This window comes from Topomyia yanbarensis, chromosome 3 (assembly GCF_030247195.1).
Source record: "Topomyia yanbarensis strain Yona2022 chromosome 3, ASM3024719v1, whole genome shotgun sequence".
Classification (NCBI taxonomy): Eukaryota; Metazoa; Arthropoda; class Insecta; order Diptera; family Culicidae; genus Topomyia; species Topomyia yanbarensis.
Window position 1 is genome coordinate 265,928,835 of NC_080672.1, and position 12,058 is coordinate 265,940,892.

Below are 12,058 nucleotides of genomic sequence, written 5' to 3' on the forward strand. Positions count from 1 at the left end.
AATCGTTAGAATTATTATCTGACAATATTCTTGCAAAGTTTCAGAGTACAGCTTTTTAAAATCCAATAAGTTTTCTTTAATTTGATTTTTTTCCTTCAAAAAGCTTTAAAGCCCATTTTATGAAAACTGTTTTTCAAAACTCCGTGCACGATTACAAAAAAAAATCATGTAAGCTGCATATCCATACAAGTGAAACACTGTTTTCAGATAATTTAATTGTGCACAAACTGAACTAAAATATGTATTTAAAAGATCGATTTTACAATGTTATTAACCAATGTTATTGGTTGCCAATGCGTTCAAAACTATTTTGATTGGTTATAAGTGATCTAGACTTGCAAATCCAAGTAATGTTACACCCATTTTAATATGTATTATATCATTCGGACACAATGGTGTTACCAATTTATATGAGAATTTGCTGTGCGACCACACTCTTCATCCCGTAACTCCGGAACAGGAAGTCAGATCAACTAAAACCAACAAACTTATGTCGACAGGTAAGACCAAAGTCGGATGGTCGGTATGCTAGTGGTAGAGCCCCTAAACCAACGTAACTGTGTTTCGGCCATCAGGGAAGAAACTGTAGAGGCTCGGACAGATCTTACCTGTGCAGAAGATTTGGGGAGAAGGGGCACATTGCCAAAGACTTCATAAAGTAGCCGAAGTGCTTACTCTGCACAAATGAAAGCGGAAAGGAAGTGGAAAATAGAGCATTTTGACAAGGACCTTTAAGTGGAAACACTTTGTGTTGACAGCCTCGCTTCAATTTGCCGAAGAGCTAGCGGAAACATTGCGAGGGCGTGTGACATATCAATGCCGAGGAAATTGGAGCCGAAGAACTGCCGGCGTCGTGCGTATTGGTGGAGCGAAAGATTCCGAGTTGCCTGCCCGAAAGCTAGCAGACGCGTTCAGAGAGCAGGATCTGAGACACTCAGAGAAAAGTGTAAGGTGACATTCCGGGCGGTCAGGGCCGCTTTTAAACGTGAGATAGTGCTTTGTAAGTCCACCTGCTACAAGGAGCTGTGCAGACAACCTGAGACACTAACCCCTGGTGCAACGCTTACCACGTCGTGAAGATCAAGATCATGCGTCCAATGACGCCACCTGAAATGTACGCTGACAAATTGAAAATTATCGTGGAGGGTCTTTTCCCGAAGCACAACCAAACCGCTTGGCCGCCCACACCGTACGTTGATGCAGACGGTGGAAATGCTTGTGCCAACCGAGTTTCCAACGACGAGCTGCTTATAGTGCAAAGGGGCTGAAAGCGTGGCACTGTTGACCGCGATCCTGGCGTTTCTGGACATATCCAGGCTAGTTCTACAGAAATGCCTGGACGAAGGCTACATCCCGGACAGATGGAAGATCCTGAAGCTGGTGTTGCTGCCAAAACCAGGGAAACCACCAAGAGATCCAACATAGTAGCCGCCTATATGCTTGCTGGATATTCTTGGTAAACGGACTATCGTAAGGCAGGTCGAATTCTGGACAGGGATCTCAACGTTGGACGCCATACGCACAGTCATCGCAAGCGCAATGAAAGCGTTGAGGCAAAAGAGAAGTTGTAATCGCTACTCCGCCGTGTTTACGATTAACGATCGGACTATCTGTGCAAGGTTCTGAAAAGTTACTTTCAGAAACGAGGACTGGTCTACGAAACTAACATGGGGCACAGGTCGATTACGGCCACGGCGGGAGTATCTCAGGGCTCCATACTTGCCTCAACGCACTGGAAAATAATGTACAACGGAGTGTTATCACTGAAACTACCCAAGGTAATTGAGATTGTCGTCTTTGCCGATAACGTTGTCCTGGCTGGATAACTGGTTAGATCCTCGAGAAAGTGGAGATGTTGACTGCAGAGACAATGAGCGTCGTGGAAACCTGGATGGCTGATGTCAAGTTGCAGCCTGCTCATCACAAGACCGAGGTGCACTACCTTAGCAACCGTAAAAAATCCAGCGTGTGGTGATCGTCGACGAACACTCAATCCCATCGATGCGTGCGCTAAAGCACCTGGGTGTGATGATTGACGGTCGGTTAAATTACAACATGTCGACTATATATGCGAGGAGGTTCGATGACAACCAACGTGTCGGTTTTTGTTTGAGCGCGGATGCTTCCGGAAGTACCTGCATGCTTCGTCACCCCTTTGTCCGGGTCCACCACTGGGAGCCAGTTGAGTAGTATGCGATGTAGCACCGGGTTCGGGTGGTCGGGGCACCAGTGAACCAGACGTCAGGCTTCACCAAAGTCGCCAGACCGACCTCGACACTCTACCGGGTAGCTCGTGAGTAAGCTAGATCCATTACTGGGGACTAGACAGAATTGATCGCGTCGGATAGCTAGCAGTGGGCTGTTGGGGTGCCAGTGAACGGGATCTACGTTCTACCTGAAATCGTTGGATGCACCTCAGCATCTACTGGCTGGTCCGTTGAGTGGGCTAGGTCACCGCCGGGGACTAGATCGAGGAGATCGGGACGAAGCGGGGAGCTAAATGGCTCACGGAAACGAACATCGGTATCGGGAGAAATCTACCGCCAGAGAACTCACACTATGGTCGGTTCACCGCCGTTGACTATCCAACTATATCGTGATTCCAATGGGAGCAAATTAAGTCACGAAACAGAAATCGGTACAGAGAGAAATTCAACTGTCAGGGACCTCTCAGTCGGAGCAGAGTATTTCACCGCCGGATAATATACGAGTAGATCTCGATAAAACTGGGAGCAAAATAGCTCAATGAAGCAGATATCGGCGTCGGGAGAAATTTTTTCGCCCGGCAACTCTCAGTTGGAGCAGGATGAGTTCACCACCGAAGACTATCTGAGTAAATCATGATAAGGCTGGGAGCTGAACAGACTCGCGGAAGCTAAGCTGCTAAATGGTTCATGGAATCACCATCTAAACGGCTCACAGGGACGGGAGCTTAATGACGACGTAATAGATAGAGACAAGACAAGAGTTAAGAGTTAAAGCAAAGCTCAAAAGTCGAGCCAGAGTAGACGAAAGAGGTGCGACGGAAGCATAAGGAGCCCCCCACGAAGTAATACCTTGATATAGTTCCGTGGAGAAGAAGCACAAAAAATGGCAAGGAGTGTATTATAAAAAAATATTCTCTGTCATTGTGCAACATTATTTCCTCGAAGGAAGCAATAATGTACTTCGGAAGGCATATTATGATGCCTCGCGATGTATGGCATACCTGTCCCAATCGGATTCTCAGCTACATTAATAGTGTAGCACCCGTTTGGGACGACAAATGTGAACAAACATCTTGCTTCCAACTAGAGCCATTTTGTAATATGTAGCGCAAACAGGGGCAGCCACAAAAGATAACCTGATTCGTGGTCGCAGTGACAAAGTTACCCCTAACATAAAGAATTAATTATTTTTGGAAAATATTTTTGTCTTTTGCTTGAACGATCGGTCTGCAATTTTTTTTAAAAGTATTTTAATAAAAGCTCCAACAATTATTAGGATAACAAACAGCTTAAGATCCTTCAATATTGCGAACGGTTGGATTACAGATGCTGATTATGAAATCCATACCCCTTTTAAATAATTTTACATATTGTAGCAATTGCGAAAAAACAATTACCCAAAGATTTTCTGTTACTAAAGCAATCGTGAATGTTCTGCATTGTTCTCGATGATAGTGTTCAGTTATTTTGAATTTTTCCAGAACGATTAATTATATTGGCCTGCTTCTATCAATTGGTAAGATTTCGAAATACACTCCGGTTTTTTACCTAGGGGATACAAGCCGCGTAAATGAAAACCGCGTAAACTTCAAAATCCGCGTAAATTTCAAAATCCGCATAAATGAAGACCATGTAAATTTAAGAATCCGCGTTGATGTAAACCTCGTTAATGGATATCGCGTAAATTCAAACATCCTCGAAAATGAAAACCGCGTAAATTCAAAAATCCGCGTAAATGAAAACCGTGTAAATTCAAAAATACGCGCAAAAAAAAACTTGATTGTATTCGCTTGAATTCATTCGTATATATGCTTGCTTATATTGCCCTCTTTCCCTACAGGGGATACAAAGAGGATGCGGGAACCATTTTGCTTTGTTAATCTATGCAATATTAATTTGATTTCCGCCCATTCGTGACTTTCCGGTACCTTTCAACGATTCCACGAAACTGCCTTCAGTCTGACTTATTTACACACTGTGTTTCTTTCGTCGACGGCATCATTTCATCAAACGTTCGTTCATCCAGTAAAATGAGATACGACAAGCTTGTGTATTAACTATGTATACCAGCGTTTATCGCAAAAGTGGTCTTCGCAAACGGCGAGATTCACCGTAATATTTGTTGCACGTTGATTCTACCCTACTACGAATCATGGATGAAGTCTAAAGCCCATGAACTCCTTCCTGTCAACGGTTGTGCCATACTCACAACATCAACACCGTAGGAGCCATCCCGGATTTGATCATCTCTAACCGCTGGTTTTCCTATTATCACACATTTCGTCGGAAGCTGGCTAGTCAGTTAGGGGTTAAACCGCAGTGTCCTGCCAAGTTCGCAGTTCCCTTTCGTCATCATAACTGTTTCCCCTGCAGCCACACCACTAAATTTCGGTTATATTCAGGACGTTTGCGGTCATCCTACATTACACTCAGCGCCAAAAAAAAACAATAACATCAACGTTGACTGGGTGTTGAACGGTGCTCTAGTTAATATGGCCAGGCACTTGGTAGCCGCCAGTCAGTGATGGTCACTTGTTCTCACTTTTGGTACTGTTTTCTGCCCACTGCACTGGCCTCTAGCAGTATCGATGGGTCAGGTCAGTTTTTGCAGTGGAGATGCCACAGAGCGCCATACGGTGCAGCCGCGTAATAGCCGGTGGAGAAAAAGTGTGGTTGCGTATAATTGAGGTTTCACCACGTGGGATGATTGCAGAGCAGTGTGATGATGGGTGGGCTGAGAAAGCGCACCGGAACTTAATAATGAATTAACTTAATCAAATCTATAAAAAATTATTACGTTCGGTGAATCGGTGCCACTGGTTGTTCTGATGGGGTGAATAGCAATATTCAAAACTTCAACAAATGGCGATAATGTTCTCTTCTATTAATTTTTCATCTAACGATGGAGAAGCCAAAATTCGATATTTGCATCATATTTTTTTTGTGGTAGATTGCATTCCTTGAATCCGGATAGACCACAGTCAACTTTGGATTATAATTATTAATTATTCAATGGTTAAATTCGCAACATTGATTGCATTAATTACAATTATACGGCGATATGTATTGCATTTTCCGGTCGTCTTTACCTTCTCAACACCCTTATAATTCTGATGGATTTATCCATAACAGAAAACCAATGTTGTACATTGAGTTCAGTGCAACAAAAGGTGTAAGTCATCAAGATTTCTACAGTATGACTCTTTTCTTGACTTTCTTAAAACAGGGAGTTTCCCAGCATGGAGTACAGTAAGTTTAACTAAAAGCATTTATCTCGCTCGTACGAAGTCTATATGATCTGTAGCGCGGCCATGACACTATGAACATTTATGTATGCACGAATGAACATCACAATGCGTTTCCCCCTGGGATTTTGCATAAATAAATACCGCAATAGCATGCGACCGAGTATGTTGTGACGAGTGGCTAGAATCCTGCAGTGAAACCACATCACACATGACGATTGTGGTGCTTCGTCAACGGATTGACTATGACTGGGAGTCTAAAGGCACTGTGGGAAAGGATCTTTTGCCACCACGTAGAACAAACCGTTACTGCTCGTTTCTTTCAGTGAAGAAGTTATAAAATTCGACTTATTCTGGTTATGGATTCAAAACGATTGCCAGTTTGTCTAGCTCACTGTGCATCAACTGCAGTTGTGTCGCTGGATGCCATGACTTTACCATTTGATAGAATCCCCCTTATCTTTATGCTTTTCATTACTCTTCCTCTGCTGTAGATGGCCTGCACTGGTTTCAACAACGGCTGTGATGACTTCACATTAAATTACTCAACGGCGACAGAATACATGCACCATGAAGTAAAAACCGCTGCCAGTGCACTCAAATGGGAACTGAACGGAGATGTCGCCTCTCTGCGAGTGCATACCGACCTAACGTAAGTAGGAGAGAGTGGGGGCATTTGTTTCAAGGCTATATTGCATCATCATATAATGACAAAAATCAATCACATTATATAATGTGAAAAGAAAATGTCAAATACATCTTCGAGAACATACGAAGCTTTTGTATCACTTTAAAGTTCACATAGCAAAAGTTAAGGGTATGTCCTGCATTAAAAGGCTAAAAAGCTGTGTTCATCATTTTTAGGTGAAAAAAAACCTAGTTTTTTTATATTTTGGCATATTTGTATATAAAAACGCTTTTAATCCACCTAATAGTGTGATGAGACATTTTTATAACTCTTATCACATTTTTCGGATATTATATCGATTAAAAACCTATTTTATTGTGCCTTTCTCAATCATGAATCACGAGAATGTGTGCGTTGTTTATATTCATTAAAAGAGTTCGAGTTCTAAAATTTTGAAAAAAAAACAGCCACGGTAATATTGAACTGAAAAAAGGTGCGAAATCGGCAAAGTCCCAAAAAGTCGATTTATACAAAAAAAAAAAAAATTTCGAGATAACATAAAATCTCGACGTTTCATGCATTTTAAAGATGTTTGGCATCAAAAATACGAATTCGATTTCTGAAATTTCATGGGGTCCCCCCTTTGAAAAAAAAATATTTGAGTTCTGGCTTATATGGGAATTTCATATGTGACCGGACGATTTAGTCTATATTTCCGGACCCATATAAGCGATCCGTACGAAATTTTATAAACATCTGTGGGGATAATAGAGCTATCATTTGGAACTAAGTTTGTGAAAATCGGCCCAACCATTTCAGGGAAACTGATGTGAGTTCGTAAATTTTGAAAGATGGCCGCTTTTCCCAGGCACTTCCGGAACCGTCTATGGTGGTCAATGTAGTCAACGAAAGTTTGGTTGGCCGTCGGTGACCTAGAACAGCAAATTTAAGTTGTTTGAGAGACATTTTAGCGAAATTTTTACCTTTTTTACTTTCATCGGAGTATCGGTTTGAATCACAATTTGCTATGTGATCGCACGCCACAACCTGTAACTCCGGAACCGGAAGTCGGATCGGGATGAAATTAAATAGCCATTTACGGGGACGCAATACCTTTCATTTGAGGCCAAGTTTAGTCGAATCGGTCTAGCCATCTCCGACAAACCGATGTGACTGTTATTCTGAATTTAGATACTTCCGCCGGGGCTTCCGGAACCGAGGATGGTGGCCAATGTGGCCAAATAGACTTTGAATGGATGTTCGTGACCTAATACTACAAATCGAAGCAGTTGTGGTCATATTTTGGAAAAATTTTCACCATTATACATTCATTGCAGAATTTATTAAAATCGACATTTTCTGCGTGTTCGTACTTATCACCCTGTAATTCCGGAACCGGAAGTCGGATCCATTAGAAATTCAATAGCAGCCTATGGGAACGTTGCACCTTTCATTTGAGACTAAGTTTGTCAAAATCGGTTCAGCCATCTCTGAGAAAAATGAGTGACATTTTTGGTCACATACACACACATACACACACACATACATACATACATACACACATACATACACACACAGACATTTGCCGAACTCGACGAACTGAATCGAATGGTATATGTCACTCGGCCCTCCGGGCCTCCGTTAAAAAGTCGGTTTTCAGAGCAATTGCAATACCTTTCTATTGAGAAAGGCAAAAAAATTCGTGATAACATAAAATCTCGACGTTTCATGCATTTTAAAGATGTTTGGCATCAAAAATACGAATTCGATTTCTGAAATTTCATGGGGTCCCCCCTTTGAAAAAAAATTTGAGTTCCGGCTTATATGGGAATTTCATGTGTGACCGGACCGTTCAGTCTATATTTCCGGAACCATACAAGCGGTCCGTGCGAAATGTTACAGACATCTGTGGGGATAATATAGCTATCATTTGGGACTAAGTTTGTGAAAATCGGCCCAACCATTTCCGAGAAACTGATATGAGTTTGCTAGTTATGAAAGATGGCCGCTTTTCCCGGGCACTTCCGGAACCGTCTATGGTGGTCAATGTAGTCAACGAAAGTTTGTTTGGCCGTCGGTGACCTAGAACTGCAAAGTTAAGTTATTTGAGAGACATTTTAGCGAAATTTTTACCTTTTTTGCTTCCATCGGGGTATCGGTTTGAATCACAATTTGCTATGTGATCGCACGCCACAACCCGTAACTCCGGAGCCGGAAGTCGGTTGGAGATAAAATTTAATAGCCATTTACGGGGACGCAATACCTTTCATTTGAGGTCAAGTTTAGTCGAATCGGTCTAGCCATCTCCGAGAAACCGATGTGACTGTTACTCTGAATTTGGATACTTCCGCCGGGGCTTCCGGAACCGATGATGGTGGCCAATGTGACCAAAGAGACTTTGAATGGCTGTTAATGACCTAGTACTACAAATCGAAGCAGTTGTGGTCACATTTTGGAAAAATTTTCACCATTATACATTCATTGCAGAATTTCTTAAAATCGACGTTTTCTGCGTGATCGTACTCATCACCCTGTAATTCCGGAACCGGAAGTCAGATCCATTAGAAATTCATTAGCAGCCTATGGGAACGTTGCACCTTTCATTTGGGACTAAGTTTGTAAAAATCGGTTCATCCATCTCTGAGAAAAGTGAGTGAGATTGTGTTCGCGTACACACACAGACGCACATACACACACATACATACACACACACATACATACACACACACAGACATTTGCCGAACTCGACGAACTGAATCGAATGGTATATGTCACTCGGCCCTCCGGGCCTCCGTTAAAAAGTCGGTTTTCAGAGCAATTGCAATACCTTTCTATTGAGAAAGGCAAAACATTTTGAACATGATGCTTCACGATTTTTCATAAAACATACTAAATGGTATAGTGACAGGACTCAGAGAATCGCTCAAATCAGCATAGGACAATATCAGGGCTAGAAATCTCAAAAGCTTAACCAAATCAATAGAAAAGCGGAAAATGGCCCGTAAAACAGACATACAAACGAATTATTGCTAATGCTCTGTTTATAACATATCTAAATTCTTTAATCAATGTATTGTGTAGGGAAAACTGAATTTTCCTAATAGGCTTATATATGTTCTGCTGAGCCAAAAAACATCGAATTGTTTTTTTGAATCGATTTGAAGTTCATACTCTCAATAGCGTTTACTCAAATTTCCAAAGCCACTGAGAACTAAGAACTGGAATTGCAGCTCTTGATATCACGCAACCTCTTAAGTGCATGTATGCATAATTCACTTTACTACGATATCACCTTTTTCTAAAAGTGACTTTCCAGTAGTATCTTTGATTTGAATCATTATCGCTAATCCAAATGCCAAAGAACAAATAAAAAACTTTGGAAACTCGTTACGGAAAATCATCGTCATTCACTGAAATTTTCTTTTTCACGAAACTTTTCGGTAACCCTCCGTCACTTACGTTAGTGCACTGGGTGCACGTTGCTCTGAAGATCTAAGGAAATCGTCTTAGAACACAAGCTGATCTCATTCAGATCCATTTGCGCGATTTTTGGCTAGGTAAATCCGAAAAGAATTCTAAAAACTAAGTTCAATTCCATCAGTTTTAGTTCAGTAATTCGTGAGAATGTGCTCACCGAAAGCCATAAAATGATAAACTGCGTTGTGGAGCGACGGTAAAAAATAAAACTATCAAAAAATTTCAAATACTTTATAATTTTCACAACCTTACTAGGGAAAGTTGTTCAATAAGCTTTTGTAATATTGTGTAGCAGAAAAGCTGAAAATTTCTGTATTTTCTCAATCTGCAACATATAAACGCTTAAGTATACCAATTAATTTAGGATACCCTTTTAACATAAACTATCCATAGCTGGAAAATGTCATGGTTATGACCAGTCATCTGGTGACTGGTCGCATGTTTGCTCGTGACATGTACAAGTTGCGGATTCTTGCGACATGTGACACAAGCGCGTGTACTATGACACGATACATTTTCCCCGTGACATGTCATAAAATTTGTACATGTTTCAAAACAAAACTGGTTTGTCAAGCGGCTGTACATTTACTGAACTGTGACATGTATGTTCGTTTGCGAACGGTCGCGACAATAGAAAAACAGGTTTGCTTGTTATGTGACTTGTCGACAATGAACCGGTATTGAAAATGGGTAAAATATTGGATACCGTACTTTGGCGGATAATTGGAAATATAGAAAATGAGATAATTGTTTTTCTTTCAACATTTCACAAATAAATATTGTTTGTTATTGCGAGTTAAGAGGTGTTGAAAATCAATAGTTTTAGACATTTTAAACGCACACTGGGAAGTAAATGCGTCAAAATCGAAAAAATTTCAACTTTTCACAGATAAACATTGCTTGTTATTGCGAGTTAAGAGATGTTTAAAATCAATTGTTTTAGACATTTTAATCGCACACTAGGCAGTAAATGCGTCAAAATCGAAAAAAAATTCAACTTTTCACAGATAAATATGGTTTGTTATTGCGAGTTAAGAGGTGTTGAAAATCAATAGTTTTAGACATTTTAAACGCACATTAGGAAGTAAATGCGTCAAAATCGAAAAAAATTCAACTTTTCACAGATAAACATTGTTTGTTATTGCGAGTTAAGAGGTGTTGAAAATCAATAGTTTTAGACATTTTAAACGCACACTGGGAAGTAAATGCGTCAAAATCGAAATTTTTTCAACTTTTCACAGATAAACATTGTTTGTTATTGCGTGTTAAGAGATGTTGAAAATCAATAGTTTTAGACATTTTAAACGCACAAGGGGAAGTAAATGCGTCAAAATCGAAAAATTTTCAACTTTTCACAGAAAAACATTGTTTGTTATTGCGAGTTACGAGGTGTTGAAAATCAATAGTTTTAGACATGTTAAACGCACATTGGGAAGTAAATGCATCGAAATCGAAAAATTTTCAACTTTTCGCAGATAAACATTGTTTGTTATTACGAGTTGTTTACTATTTTTACCTGCAACCGTCGGCGCGGCGGCGCTGGGCACACCTCTAATTTTAAACGCATTTTTAAATTTCCATTTTGTCGAAATTACTTCCCGTTGTGCATTTCAAATGTTCAAAACTTTTGATTTTCAAGTCCTAATAACTCGGAAAAACAAGCAACATTCATCTGTAAAAAGTGAATTTTGCGATTTTGACGCATTTACATCCCCATGTGCGTTTAAAATGTTCAAAACTAGTGATTTTCATATCCTAGTACAGTAGGATTCCGTTTTTGGCAACAATTTTATTTTTTGCTGTTGCCAAAACCGGAACCGTGCCAAAAATTGAACCTTATTTTTAAAGTTTGGATTTTCAATTTACGACTTCAAAAATGTTTCAAAGATTTTTAACCATGTGTGAAATGGAATTAGATGAAAGGAAAAAATAAGAAAATTCAATTTTTTTCATATGTTTATCAAATTCAGTCTTCGCACAGTGATCACCTTCCATAAAAAAGTCGGTCAAAACCTCAAAAGGGATCCGAATTTGATAAAAACTTCACATTGGGGTAATTTTACGTCGCTGAATTCATGTTTGGTGTTAATTTATTATTTTTTTACCAGAAAATTTTGGCACCTAGGGAGGTTTGCAAATTCAACATTTACGAATATAAAGTGCACTATATCTGAAAATGCATTTTCAAAAAGAAATCGTAAACTATTTGGGAGCTATCAGTTTTGTATTCCTTAATACGGGCTTTCGATATGTATTGCAAATTTAGTGCCAAGTTTTGTAGTGACGTTGTATTATGCGGTGTAGCGCATTCATCTGCATTCGACTATAAAAATTGATTCCGTCTAACACTAGTTACACTGCTACCACTTGTATTATACATAAACAATACATTTCTATACTTATTGTTATCATTAAATACGACACATATAGTGTAAAACATAGTTAAGGACATTATACATGCGAGCCACAACATAGCTGCTGCGCCACACACACCCCTCTCC

General features: G+C 40.1%; 1 protein-coding gene across 2 annotated transcripts in view; it reads right to left on the minus strand.

Moving 5' to 3' along the window:
• The window catches only part of LOC131694009 (uncharacterized), a 405,981-nt gene that overhangs the window by 236,278 nt on the left and 157,645 nt on the right, over positions 1 to 12,058 (minus strand). The window lies entirely within an intron of this gene.